General features: G+C 37.0%; 1 non-coding gene across 1 annotated transcript; it reads right to left on the bottom strand.

The window, feature by feature from the left end:
- Positions 1-2,221: 2,221 nt before the first annotated feature.
- On the bottom strand, positions 2,222-2,328 carry LOC120578818 (small nucleolar RNA R71). Its single transcript, XR_005644627.1, has one exon. It is a non-coding gene; the product is annotated as a small nucleolar RNA R71 (small nucleolar RNA).
- Between the last annotated feature and the right edge of the window lie 12,249 nt (positions 2,329-14,577).

A 14,577-nucleotide genomic window follows, 5' to 3' on the forward strand; every position in this document is an offset into this window, starting at 1 on the left:
TGGTTTTTGAATTTTGAATGTGGCGTAGCCTCTATTTCTTGAATAAATGTATTATTCGCATGTTTAATTGCTTTAATAGAAGTAGGGTGTTACACTAGCTGAGGAATCTGATGATTGGTGGATTAGTCTTCTACCTGTTCTAGAGCAAGATGGTGTTGTTGTTACTTGGGCTGTTTTTAGGAGAGAATTCCTAGACAGATACTTTCCGGAAGATGTTCGTGGGAAGAAAGAGATTGAGTTCCTTTAGCTCAAGCAAGGAAATATGTCGGTGACTGAGTATGCTGCTAAGTTTGTGGAATTGGCTAAGTTTTATCCGCACTATACTGCTGAGACTGCGGAATTTTATAAGTGTATCAAATTTGAGAATGCTTTGCGTGCTGGGATTAAGCAGGCAATTGGTTACCAGAAGATCTGTAACTTTTCCGAGCTGGTGAGCAGTTGCAGGATTTATGAGGAGGATACTAAGGCTCATTACTGATGAGTCATTTATTATCTATTTTAATATGTTATTTAGTTTAGTTTTAATTAGATTTAAGTTTATTTTATATTAATATTATTTCCTTTTTTGAACTATTTTACTACAATTGCATATTGTTATATTTCAGGAACGAATATTTGATGGATTGAGTCTTGGAGCAAAAGAAAGGAGTTTTGGAACTGATTTGGTACGAAAATACGAAGATTCGGAGACAAAAATATATCTCCCTCAAGTCAGAAACTTGGCACGGCCCGTGCTAGGCTTGGCACGGCCGTGCCACACTCCAGAACTACTTTTGCTGCTTTTGCTTAGATTTTAGGCTACTCTGTTTTAGTTTACTTGTGGAACATTCTAGTGATTGCTTAGATTTTAAGTCGGATGTAAACTATAAATAGATTAGCCAGCCATCACAAACATTCATCTTTTCTTGGAATTCAATATGTGACAATTGTCTTTCTAATAAAAGTTCATTTACTTTCTTGTTATTTACTTTTATGCTTTCTCTCCTCTTCTCCTTGTCTACGATGAACATTAGTGAGTAGACTTCTCTTGTCTTGGGATTGTTGGATAAGTCTAATGACATAATCCTAATCAAACCAAGCTTTAAACCTTGATCTTATGTAACCCTAATTCCTTATCTAAATTCACCGCTTTAACATGGATCAACCATTATCAAACTGTGGAAACGAAAGTGGAGGGTTTGATAATTGTTTATCCATCATCTCAAATATCAATTCATAAAACGAAAGTGGAGTTTTGATATTCGAACAAGTGAATTTAGACAAAGATTGTAAAGGCAGCGAAATAGTCTTTACAATTTTTGAGACATATAGTTTCGATCTTCAAGGGAACTAATAATGATCAAGTCAGCGAAATAGGCTTGGTTGTTAGAGGAACCAAAATCTAATAGTAATCAAGTCAGCGAAATAGGCTTGGTTGCTAGAGGAACAAAAGAGAAACTGTCTTGAGAAATTAGGTCTAACATAAGGTTATAAGTTTAATAGTTTGGTTTGTGAAGGACTTGTCATTAGGATGAACCAATAATTCCAAGGCTTTTATCTTTTCTTTTGTTATTTTTCTTTTAATTAAAAATATAAACTTTTCTACCTTCTAAACCTTCAATCTAATTATTATTTAAAGTTAATTGAATTACTAACTCCCTGTCGGAACGATACTCTATTTTTACTACTTCGGTAAGACCTTGCACTTGCGGTTTTATCTCATCAAGTTTTTGGCGCCGCTGCCGGGGAGTTATTGCAATTTGATTAATTTTTTTTAACGAATAGATTGAAAAAAAAATATATTTTTGTTTCTTTGTTTTTACCGTTAACTTCTTGGGTTCTTATTCTGAGATGAAAAACACACAATAGTAACGATATGGCTGAGAAACGTGCTCTCAAAGAGTATGCAATCACATCTTCAGATGAGCCGTACGATGCTATTGTGTACCCAACGGTTGAGGGTAATAATTTTGAAATAAAGCCTGCACTTATTTACCTAGTGCAGCAAAATCAATTTTTCGGATCACCCACTGAGGATCCGAATCTTCATGTTTCAATTTTTTTAAGACTCAGTGGAACTTTGAAGGCAAACTAAGAGGCCGTAAGGCTACACCTCTTTCCTTTCTCTTTGAGGGATAGAGCTAGTGCTTGGTTTCATTCATTGAAAATTGGTTTTATAATTTCATGGGACCAAATGAGGAAGGCATTCCTTTCCCAATTCTTTCCCCATAGTAATACTGCTCAATTAAGGAGTCAAATCACACAATTCACTCAAAAAGATGGTCAATCTCTTTACAATGCGTGGGAGCGTTTCAAAGAAATGCTTAGGCTTTGCGCCCATCATGGTTTTGCGAATTGGCTTATTATCCACACTTTTTATAATGGTCTTTTGTTTTCCACAAAAATGAATGTTGATGCAGCTGCAGGTGGAGCTTTGATGAATAAAACTTACACATGAGCCTATGATTTGATTGAGAACATGGCACACAACCACTATCAGTGGACAAGTGAGAGAGTTATTGATGAGTCATTTATATGCTATTTTAATATGCTTTTTAGTTTAGTTTTATTTAGATTTTATATTCATTTTATATTAGTATTATTTCCTTTTTAGGATAGTTTACTTTAAATTGCAATTTATTATATTTCAGGGAAGAATATTGGATGGATTGAGTCTTGGAGCAAAAGAAAGGGATTTGGAGCAAATTGGACACGAAAATACGAAGATTGGGAAACAAAATATATCTCCCACAAGTCAGAAGCCTGGCACGGCCCGTGCTAGCCTTGGCACGGCCGTGCCACCCTCCAGAAGACCTTTTGCTGCTTTTGCTTGGACTCCAAGCTATTCTATTTTGGCGCACAATCTACCGAGGAATATTCTAGGAATATACTTGCTTAGATTTTAAGTCAATTGTGTACTATAAATAGAGTAGCTAGCCATCACAAATATTCATCTTTTCTTGGAATGCAATATGTGACAATTGTTTTCTAATAAAAGTTCATTTACTTTATTGTTATTTACTTTTATGCTTTCTCTCTTCTTCTCCTTGTCTACGATGAACGTCAGTGAGTAGACTTCTCTTGTCTTGGGATTGTTGGATAAGTCTAATGACATAATCCTAATCAAACCAAGCTTTAAACCTTAATCTTATGTAACCCTAATTCCTTATCTAAATTCACCGCTTTAACATGGATCAACCATTATCAAACTGTGGAAACGAAAGTGGAGGGTTTGATAATTGTTTATCCATCATCTCAAATATCAATTCATAAAACGAAAGTGGAGCTTTGATATTCGAACAAGTGAATTTAGACAAGGATTGCAAAGTCAGCGAAATAGGCTTTGCAATCTTTGAGACATATAGTTTCGATCTTCAAGGGAACTAATAACAATCAAGTCAGCGAAATAGACTTGGTTGTTAGAGGAACCAAAATCTAATAGTAATCAAGTCAGCGAAATTGGCTTGGTTGCTAGAGGAACAAAAGAGAAACTGTCTTGAGAAATTAGGTCTAACATAAAGTTATAAGTTTAATAGTTTGGTTTGAGAAGGACTTGTCGTTAGGATGAACCAATAACCCCAAGGCTTTTATCTTTTATTTTATTATTTGCTCTTAATTAAAATCCCAAACTTTTCTACCTTATAAACCCTTAGTCCAATCATTATCTAAAGTTAATTGAATTCGTAACTCCCTGTCGGAACGATACTCATATTTTACTACTTCGGTAAGACCGTGCACTTGCGGTTTTATCTCATCAGTTATCACTGAAGGTACTCCTCCACCCTCTAAAAAAGAGGCAGGTATGTGCCTGGTTTCTACCCTTGATCATCTATCTGCTAAGGTGGACACACTTCTTTAAAAATTTGATAAATTAACTGTAAGTGTCGTCACACCTGCTCTTGTTTCACCACCTTGTGAATTTTGTGGAATACTTGACCATACTGGTGTTGAATGCCTGCTAGGCAGTGTTGCTAAAAGTCCCGAGCAAAAATTTTATACCTTTGGACAACAAACAACACCACCCGTTTATGTAAACAACGAAAGAGTCCCTCAGAAATCCAGCTTGGAAATTTTGCTAGAAAAACATGCTACGGAGCAATCCAAGCAATTTCAAGAACTTAAAAATCAAACTGGATTTTTGAATGACTCTCTTGTCAAGATTACATCTAAAGTGGACTCCATTGCTACTCACACTAGAATGCTAGAAACTCAAATCTCTCAAGTAGCCCAAAAAGTAGCTACTTCCTCTCAAACCCCCAATGTGTTTCAAAGTCAAACTGAAGCCAACCCCAAAGGCCTTATAAATGCTATTCAACTTAGGGACGGTAAGCAGTTAGAGGACCCCATTATGAAAACTAAGACAATTGAGGGTGAGATAGAGAGTGAAAAGCAACAAGGTGAGAAAGTCATAGGAGAGAGTGATAAGCCAATCGTTTCACCACCTTATAAACTCAAAATCCATGTCCCACAAAGGCTTGCTAAGCCTAACCTCATAGTGATTGAGAGTTTTTCCACCCCTTGTGTGATTGAGAGTGAAACCATTGAGAAAGCTATGTGTGAATTGGGAGAGAATCTCAGGTTGATGCCACTATCCCTTTGGGAAAGATTGGGTATTGGGTAGAGAAACCTTCTAATCGTCAAGCTAATGAATCTAAAAGAGCGCTTCGTGGGAGGCAACCCACGAGTTTAATTGCTTTTATTTATTTTATTTTTTTTGTGTTGTTTTAATTTGTTTTGTAGGTATTTGTCCAAATATGATGCGAAAAATGAAGAAAATTGAGCCTTGCATGTCCAGAAGCTTGGCACGGCCGTGCCTGTGACCTAGCCAACATCCACCAACTTCCAGAGAGTTGGCACGGCCCGTGCCTGTGGTGGCACGGCCGTGCCATGGTCCCAGACCCTCTTTTACCATTTTTTTTCACTTTTCTTCTTCTTCCTTCATTCTCAAACACAAACTTCTCTCATCCTTCAACTTCTCTCTCTAAACCTCCATAACATCAATCTTCAAACCTCCATATCTATCCCCATTCACCATTCCAAAAAAAAAAAAAATTCTTCACCAATCTCCACCATTCAACTCATAAACCTCACTAAAACCAAACCCCATCACTAAACCAACCCTTCCCACATAAACCTTGTCCAAGCCTAACCTCCACCCACACCAAAACCAAGCTAAGGTCAATGGCATAAAAAAGGAAAGGTGGGAAGATTGAAGCCTCCGGAAGTGGTGCAAGCAAGAAGCAATCAACAACCCACAATCATGGGATCCAATTCAAGGATTCCGAGCAAAGAAATAGGTATAAATCTCTAATCTCTAGAACTATCTCTCCTCGCAGGTACCTTGATGTTAATGCTATGGATAGGCTAGAAATAGATGAACATGTGATTAGGCTGTTGAATAAATTCACAACCCTGTGCTTAGGTACCTTCACACGGTTATGGCTTGCACCATATGGGGTAGAAAAGAGGTAGGAATGATGAGGATTGTTGAGCTATTTTTGTTGTGGACTATTCTTTATAACCACCATGTTAACATTTGCTATTATTTGATTTATTATCCTGTTTCAATTGCTAGAAAGAAACTGGATATAAATGTGATATAGTGGTAGGTGGAATCATCACTTTCATTTGTTAGAAAATTTGAGGTAAATGTGAACAAAGGGATAAATAGGATTGAGGGAAACTACTATCTATACTTAGAAACCCTCACCACCATGTTTTTTTTTTAGAATCCATGGCCCTTCTCACAATTCCCAATATGAGTGGAGAGTCAATAATGCTAATTTCTTGATTATTCTACCTAATTCAGATATTACTAATCCGAAGGTGGTAGAAAATTTTTATGTTGGCACTAACCCACAGGTACACAATGATGGTGGTGATGAAGAGGAGGTAGGTGCAAACTTGCACCATTAACAAGAAGCCGGTGGAAACTATAATGATGAACGGTGGGCATGGATGCAAACCGATGTTCAAAGAACATGCACCGAGCAACAAAGACAAGGTGTTGAAATGATCCGGCTAAGAAATGATGTCATAAGGGGCAATCAAATAAATGAATAAAACAATCAAATGTTCCGATACATGATGCAACACCTTCACCTCCAAGGTCCACCTTATGGACTACAATAAAATTGTGAGCTCTCCTCTTCCTCTACTCTTCCCTACTTCTCTTCTTTCTTCATCATCATCATCTTCTTCTTCTTCTTCTACTTTTAAATCATTGAGGACAATGCTTCTCCTAAGTGTGGGGGGAGCCTAATAAAGTGTCTTGAGTCGTAGTGTTTCCAAACTCCCTTGAACTCTATTCTTTTGTTTTGTTTTATTGTAAAAGGCATGAATAAGCAGCTTATTTTTATTGTTTTATTATGACATAAATTTTTTTTTGTCTCTTCAATGGTCGTTTCTTGTACATGAAAGTGATTTCTTGTGTTGTAAGTGTTCTTGCTATACCCACATCAAGTTTTATTGTGAAAATTCTCCAATGAGAAAAGCACCTAGTTGCAATCCTTGAGTAAGTGTATGAATAGGTATTTTAAGGAACACGTTCTAACTTTAATGGTAACTTGGACCCTTAAAAATCTTCAGAGTAAAAGTAGTATAAGTTTGTGTGGGAATAATTCTAATGTGCTATAATGTGTAAACCAAAATGGGGCAGAAGAATATCACCAACACGTGGAGGAAACGACACCCCCTCACCGACTTCCTAAATGTGGTGATGACTTCTCAAACAAATTGTGCTTGAATAAAACCCTCTAAAAAAGAGGAACTTCCTAAGTGAAGATGAATAAGTTGTAGCACTACTTAGGGTGATCATGGAAACTTGGAGGAAAGGATACCCCCTCACGGACTTCCAATGTGAAATGATAGCCCCTAGGCATCTACAAGCCCCCAAGTATCTAAATTGTCAAATCTATCTAAGCTAACTCCCATCTCTCTTATATGAAATGAAGAAAGGATTTTTCTCGGTCACTTTAGTGTTAAGGTTAGAACCTCTTCCTCATAATATCTATCTTATACAGGAGCAAGAAAAGGGTTGGACTACACACACACACACACTCACTTAAGACTTGTTGTTGGGTTGAATAAAGTTCACAAGGAATACTTGAAGTTGTGATTAGTGTACATTGAAATGAAACATCGAAGGAGACATAAGCTTTTATTTGAATTGTCATATATTAATCTTTTTGTTCCTGCCATGTCTATGCCTTTTGCTTGAGGACAAGCAAAGATTCAAGTGTGGGGGAGTTTGATGAGTCATTTATTATCTATTTTAATATGTTATTTAGTTTAGTTTTAATTAGATTTAAGTTTATTTTATATTAATATTATTTCCTTTTTTGAACTATTTTACTACAATTGCATATTGTTATATTTCAGGAACGAATATTTGATGGATTGAGTCTTGGAGCAAAAGAAAGGAGTTTTGGAACTGATTTGGTACGAAAATACGAAGATTCGGAGACAAAAATATATCTCCCTCAAGTCAGAAACTTGGCACGGCCCGTGCTAGGCTTGGCACGGCCGTGCCACACTCCAGAACTACTTTTGCTGCTTTTGCTTAGATTTTAGGCTACTCTGTTTTAGTTTACTTGTGGAACATTCTAGTGATTGCTTAGATTTTAAGTCGAATGTAAACTATAAATAGAGTAGTCAGCCATCACAAACATTCATCTTTTCTTGGAATTCAATATGTGACAATTGTCTTTCTAATAAAAGTTCATTTACTTTCTTGTTATTTACTTTTATGCTTTCTCTCCTCTTCTCCTTGTCTACGATGAACATTAGTGAGTAGACTTCTCTTGTCTTGGGATTGTTGGATAAATCTAATGACATAATCCTAATCAAACCAAGCTTTAAACCTTAATCTTATGTAACCCTAATTCCTTATCTAAATTCACCGCTTTAACATGGTGATGAACGGTGGGCATGGATGCAAACCAAAGTTCAAAGAACATGCACCGAGCAACAAAGACAAGGTGTTGAAATGATCGGGCTAAGAAACGATGTCCTAAGGGGCAATCAAATGAATGAATAAAACAATCAAATGTTCCGATACATGATGCAACACCTTCACCTCCAAGGTCCACCTTATGGACTACAATAAAATTGTGAGCTCTCCTCTTCCTCTACTCTTCTCTACTTCTCTTCTTTCTTCATCATCATCTTCTTCTTCTTCTTCTTCTTTTTCTTCTTCTTCTTTTAAATCATTGAGGACAATGCTTCTCCTAAGTGTGGGGGGAGCCTAATAAAGTGTCTTTAGTCGTAGTGTTTCCAAACTCCCTTGAACTTTATTCTTTTGTTTTGTTTTATTGTAAAAGGCATGAATAAGCAGCTTATTTTTATTGTTTTATTATACAGGAGCAAGAAAAGGGTTGGACTACACACACACACTCACTTGAGATTTGTTGTTGGGTTGAATAAGTTTACAAGGAATACTTGAAGTTGTGATTAGTGTACATTGAAATGAGACCTCGAGGGAGACATAAGCTTTTATTTAAATTGTCATATATTAATCCTTTTGTTGCTGCCATGTCCATGCCTTTTGCTTGAGGACAAGCAAAGATTCAAGTGTGGGGCAGTTTGATGAGTCATTTATTACCTATTTCTAGATATTATTTAGTTTAGTTTTAATTAGATTTTAGTTTATTTTATATTAATATTATTTCCTTTTTAAGATAGTTTACTACAAATTGCATTTTATTATATTTCAGGAATGAATATTGGATGGATTGAGTCTTGGAGCAAAAGAAAGGGACTTGGAGCTGATTCGGTGCGAAAATACAAAGATTGGAAGACAAAATATGTCTCCCCTAAAGTCAGAAGATTGGCACGGCCCGTTCTAGCATTGGCACGGCCGTGCCACCCTCCAGAGTGTCTTTTGCTGCTTTTACTTAGATTTTAAGCTACTCTATTTTTAGCCCGAATGTAATTGCTTAGATTTTAAGTCAAATGTATGCTATAAATAGAGTAGCCATCCATCACAAATATTCATCTTTTCTTGGAATACAATATGTGACAATTGTCTTTCTAATAAAAGTTCATTTACTTTCTTGTTATTTACTTTTATGCTTTCTCTCTTCTTCTCCTTGTCTACGATGAACATTAGTGAGTAGACTTCTCTTGTCTTGGGATTGTTGGATAAGTCTAATGATATAATCCTAATCAAACCAAGCTTTAACTTAATCTTATGTAACCCTAATTCCTTATCTAAATTCACCGCTTTAACATGGATCAACCATTATCAAACTGTGGAAACGAAAGTGGAGGGTTTGATAATTGTTTATCTATCATCTCAAATAAAACGAAAGTGGAGTTTTGATATTCGAACAAGTGAATTTAGACAAAGATTGTAAAGGCAGCGAAATAGTCTTTACAATCTTTGAGACATATAGTTTCGATCTTCAAGGGAACTAATAATGATCAAGTCAGCGAAATAGGCTTGGTTGTTAGAGGAACCAAAATCTAATAGTAATCAAGTCAGCGAAATAGGCTTGGTTTCTAGAGGAACAAAAGAGAAACTGTCTTGAGAAATTAGGTCTAACATAAGGTTATAAGTTTAATAGTTTGGTTTGTGAAGGACTTGTCATTAGGATGAACCAATAATTCCAAGACTTTTATCTTTTCTTTTGTTATTTTTCTTTTAATTAAAAATATAAACTTTTCTACCTTCTAAACCTTCAATCTAGTTATTATTTAAAGTTAATTGAATTACTAACTCCCTATCGGAACGATACTCTATTTTTACTACTTCGGTAAGACCGTGCACTTGCGGTTTTATCTCATCAATTACAAGATTGTGAATGAGTGGAAAGTCAAAGGTCAGCAGAGTCGTCCCAAGCCTTACAGTGCTCCTGCTGATAAGGGCAAACAGAGAATGGTTGATGAGAGGCGCCCTAGAAAGAAAGATGCTCCTATGGAGATTGTTTGCCATACTTGTGGTGAGAAAGGCCACAAAAGTAATGCTTGTCCTGGTGGTGTGAAAAGATGCTTTCGTTGTGGAAAGAAAGATCATGCACTTGCTGAGTGTAAACATGATGATATTATGTGTTTCAATTGCAATGAGGAAGGTCACATTGGTTCGCAATGCAGGAAGCCTAAGAAGGCGCAGACTACTGGGAGAGTTTTTGCTTCGACTGGTACTCAGACTGAGAATGAGGATCGTTTGATCAGAGATACATGTTATTTTGATAGTACACCTTTAGTTGCTATTATTGATACTGGTGCTACGTATTGTTTTATTGCTATTGATTGTGCTTCTAAGTTGGGTCTTGCTATGTCTACTATGAATGGAGAGATGGTTGTCGAAACTCTAGCTAAGGGTTCGGTGACTACTTCTCGTGTGTGTTTAAGATGTCCTTTGTCTATGTTTGGTCATGATTTTGAAATTGACTTGTGTCATACCCCAATTTTTGACCTAAGGTCACACCGACACACGTCATTTAACCCTGTTCGGTCTGCAACTTTTCAGTGAAAATTTCGGCAGAGAGGTATTTTAAAATACCTCATTTTGATTCCGAGTCGGGCCCTCTTCTCTCAATTTTTTTATTTATTTTTAAGGTTTCCATCTTTTATTAAATTCTTTTTAATTAATTAACTTTAATTTCGTTTTAAATCTTTTTTATTTTATCTAATCATTTAGTCCTCATCCTTTTATTTTATTATTATTGTTTATTTATTTTTCTTTTGTCCATAAGACGGTCCAAGTTCACGCGCATCAATCCACACAGCCTGTCACACGCCTCAGAGGCGGATCCAATCCCAAACGCGTTTCGTCATCCAAATCCGATTCAAATCCAGTATTTTTGTCACGCGTTCCCTTTTTCTCCTCCCTAAGTTACTGATTTTTGGCTCAGCACCAACAAACCCAAGCATCAGCCTTGCCCTATAAATACCTGCAACCCACAAGAACAGAAACACACAGCAGAACCCAGCAGAACACGAAGGGTCACACACACAGGAACCGCACAACACAGAAAAAGGGAAGAGAAGCCAGAATCGCACAACACAGAGAAAGCCAGAGAAACACAAAAGGAGCAGCAAGCAGCCGGAAGCAGAACTCAGTCGGCCGTACCAGCCTCACTCGTCAAAGTCAACAAAGAAACAACGTCAACCCAAAACAGACCAGATCAGGACAGGACATATAGTGCAGCAGACTCACGGATCGGAGTTTGACAAGTGGTAGTATCTTTCCTTTTTCTTAGATCTAGGCTGAAATACAACTGTTGTGGGATTTCTGAGAGTAAAGACGAGAAAAGGAAGAAGAACCGGTTTTAAAAAGTGATTTTAAAAAAGGAATTTTTTTAAGTTCCGGCACGGTGGCGCCGCCCATTTGGGCCACCTGACCGCCGTGCTGGAACCGAAACCGCCGCCGGTGTTCTTCTTTCTCTCAATCGGAGAAGATGAAGAAACATGAGAGAGAAAAGAGAATTTTGGGGGATAAGAGAGAGAATTGGAATGAACAAATGAAGAAAAAACCGGCTACCACATATATATAGTACCCTGAACCGGTTCGGTTCTCCTGAACCGAACCAGGCTCGAACCGAATCGGTTTAAGCCCAATTCCCCCAACCCGTGAGGCCCAACGCGCGCTTCTGAGCCCATTTTCCTTTTCTTACTATTCTGCACAACCCATAATACTGCTGCACCCCACCTTGTGATTGAACCCATTTTATTTTAAGTTCTGCATGCATTTTAGAATTAAATTCATTATTCTGTTCTTTCTTTTTATGTCATTTAATTTTACAGATATTAGAATATAAATATAGGCTTAATGTAAATTATTTATTTTTCCGTCATTTACTTTTCGCAGACCATAGCATATATCCTAGGCTTTAATGTAAATCATGCATGTGTGCGTGTGTGGGTGTATGCTTTATTTTTATGTTTCATAGTTTAGGTCAATGGTCCTTGTGGTGGTCCAACGCCACCATAAGGTATCTACGTTTTATTTTTATGCTCCGTCAGTTTAATTTTGGTCCAATATTCAAAAAAACACAAAAACATGCAAATAACAAAAAAAATCACAAAAACATTTTTCATAATAAACCTTGATCCTCTAAATCAAGTGATCGTATTTTTTTCATTTTTTTTTTCTTAATCAAATATCAATCAATTTAATCATATTTCGGGTCATCTTTCTTTTTAATAAAAAACACAAATCAATTTTTATTTTGCCATTTGGCTTTTCCTTTTAAAACCTTTTTCAAAACTAATAAAAAACACACAACCAATCAAACGTCAATTTTTACCCTGAACTACGAGGTTTTGATCCTTCACGGGTACGTAGGCAGAGGACCATGTCCTTCCAAACAATAAAAAATGTAGATATTTAGGTCTTTATTTTTTCACTTTAATTCCTTCTTTTCAAAATAAGCAAGCAAGCAAGTTATAGCACATTAAATTAAATAAAATCAAGAGGTTCCCGTAGAGTACTACGGACATAAAGGGTGCTAACACCTTCCCTTTATGTAACTAACCCCCGAACCCAAAATCTTTTCATTGGGGTAGTTTGAACTTTTTTCCCCTTTTTCTTAAAAAATTAAATGTTCAGTTGTGAAATAATTAGTGAGTCAAAAGCTAATCAAATAGCCTTGATCTCCGAAAAATGACGCGACAGAAATGGCGACTTCACTAGGGAACCCCCTAAGAGGGTTGAGCCTAACTTGGCTTTATTTAATTATTTGTGCTATAACTTGCTTCAAACAAAAACGAAAGGATGGAAATACTTGTATATATGTTCTTCCTTCTTCTTTCTTCTTTCTTAACGTGAGTGGTGAAATAAGTCCTACACCCGGGCTTGAGTGAAATATAAGATAGGACGGGGTACAACCATAGTGCCATACCAGGAGCGGTCCTGTGCTATGTGTGCATGTGGTATAACCCCACTCAACGGAGGTCTCAAAGTAATATGATGTCACCATGAGCAGTCGTGATTGGCGCTATTATTTTTGAATGACCGTCGAAGTTGAGAAACCTTTAGTCACCTTTAACCCATCTTAGCCTTTTTAGGACGTAGTGCGGTGGCTAAACCAAGAGCAGTCTTGACTTTGGTCGACACGCGATACTACACTCAAACTAGACTTACTTATGGATGTTATTGGACTAGGAGCAGTCCTATACACCGATATGTTCATAAGGGAAGTTATAATTTGGGAACTTGGTAGAACCCAAAATACAGGTACAAATGAAACCATAGTCCTTACCAAATGGCGTTGTTACCCTTAAGCTCCAACATTGTGGACTTAACCTCACCATGCATTCCATTAGCATAAACATGCATACATGCATTCATTCATAAAAAAAAAATTCTCACTAATATCGAAGGACTTAGATGAGTTCTTGTAAACATCAAAGATATGGACCTTGTAAAAAGGAACACCAAGAAATACAACTTCAAAAATCTTAACTAAGCTTTACCTTTTGTTAAGAACTTTTCCTTGGTTTCGTTCTTACTTTTTGAAAAGGGAACCAATTACAACATCTTAACAATGTTCCTTATGAGGTTTACAATTACTTTGACAAGCCCTTCAAATAAAATATGTCTATTTTTTGCATAACATCATGCATCATCCCGCATTTCATAGTTTCGAATCCAAGTCTCACCGATTTTTTATTATTTTTTTTCTTTTCCATCAAAAGGTCAAAAGTAGTCTGATGTCTTCATTCAACTTCAGCTCGCATATGCAAACACTCGTGCAAACACAAAGTATGGATCAGCTCAGAGAAGAGGTCCACGAGCTTCGTGAGGAGGTGACTACACTTCGGGCCGAGGTAGAGAAGTGAACCAACCTGGTATCTTTGATAATGATTACAAGGGATCTACCACAGTTCCAGCGAGGGCCCCAGCCACCATATCCATTGTTGTGCATGCAACAACCTCGACAACAGGCCCCTCAGCAATCCAACCCACAGAATCAGGCTCGGAGAACACGTTATGATCCAATTCCCATAAAGTATGCGGAGTTGCTCCCAATATTGCTTGAGAAGAACCTGGTAAGTTGCCAACTTGGTACCGATCTGATCTCTCATGTGCCTTTCATCAAGGGGCACCTGGCCATGACATTGAGCATTATTACGCTTTGAAAGCCGAAATCCAGAAGCTGGTTCAAGCCAAAAAGAATTGAACCCAAATGTGCAAGCCAATCTACTACTGGATCATGGCATCTACTACCGGGAATAGCCGTAATTGGGTCGCTGTTGCGTTTCTTCCGCTACTTTTTGTTCAAATAATGTTTGTTTGTTTCTTTTCGCTTTTCAAAAAAACGTCATTTCATCCCGCCCGAGATGAAAGTGAACTGGTGTAGGGCTTTTTGCTTTAAGATTTGTCATCATTAATAAAAAGGTCGTTTTGATCCCGACTTTGTTTTTATTTTGTTCTTCTTCTTGGAAAATGGTGATACAAAAAACCTAAAAAAAATTCTTTAATCATTCTCAAATATCTGCATAATCATAACTTGTACTTACTTGTCAAAATCAATAATCAAAGCATGCATTAATAAACCCATTGAACACAATAACCATGTACTCTCTACCAACTTTGAGTTCCTTGTATCCGAAGCTAAAGAAGAGGAAAGTGAAGAAGCTCCCGATGAGATC

This window comes from Medicago truncatula, chromosome 2 (assembly GCF_003473485.1).
Source record: "Medicago truncatula cultivar Jemalong A17 chromosome 2, MtrunA17r5.0-ANR, whole genome shotgun sequence".
In the NCBI taxonomy this organism is placed as follows: domain Eukaryota; kingdom Viridiplantae; phylum Streptophyta; class Magnoliopsida; order Fabales; family Fabaceae; genus Medicago; species Medicago truncatula.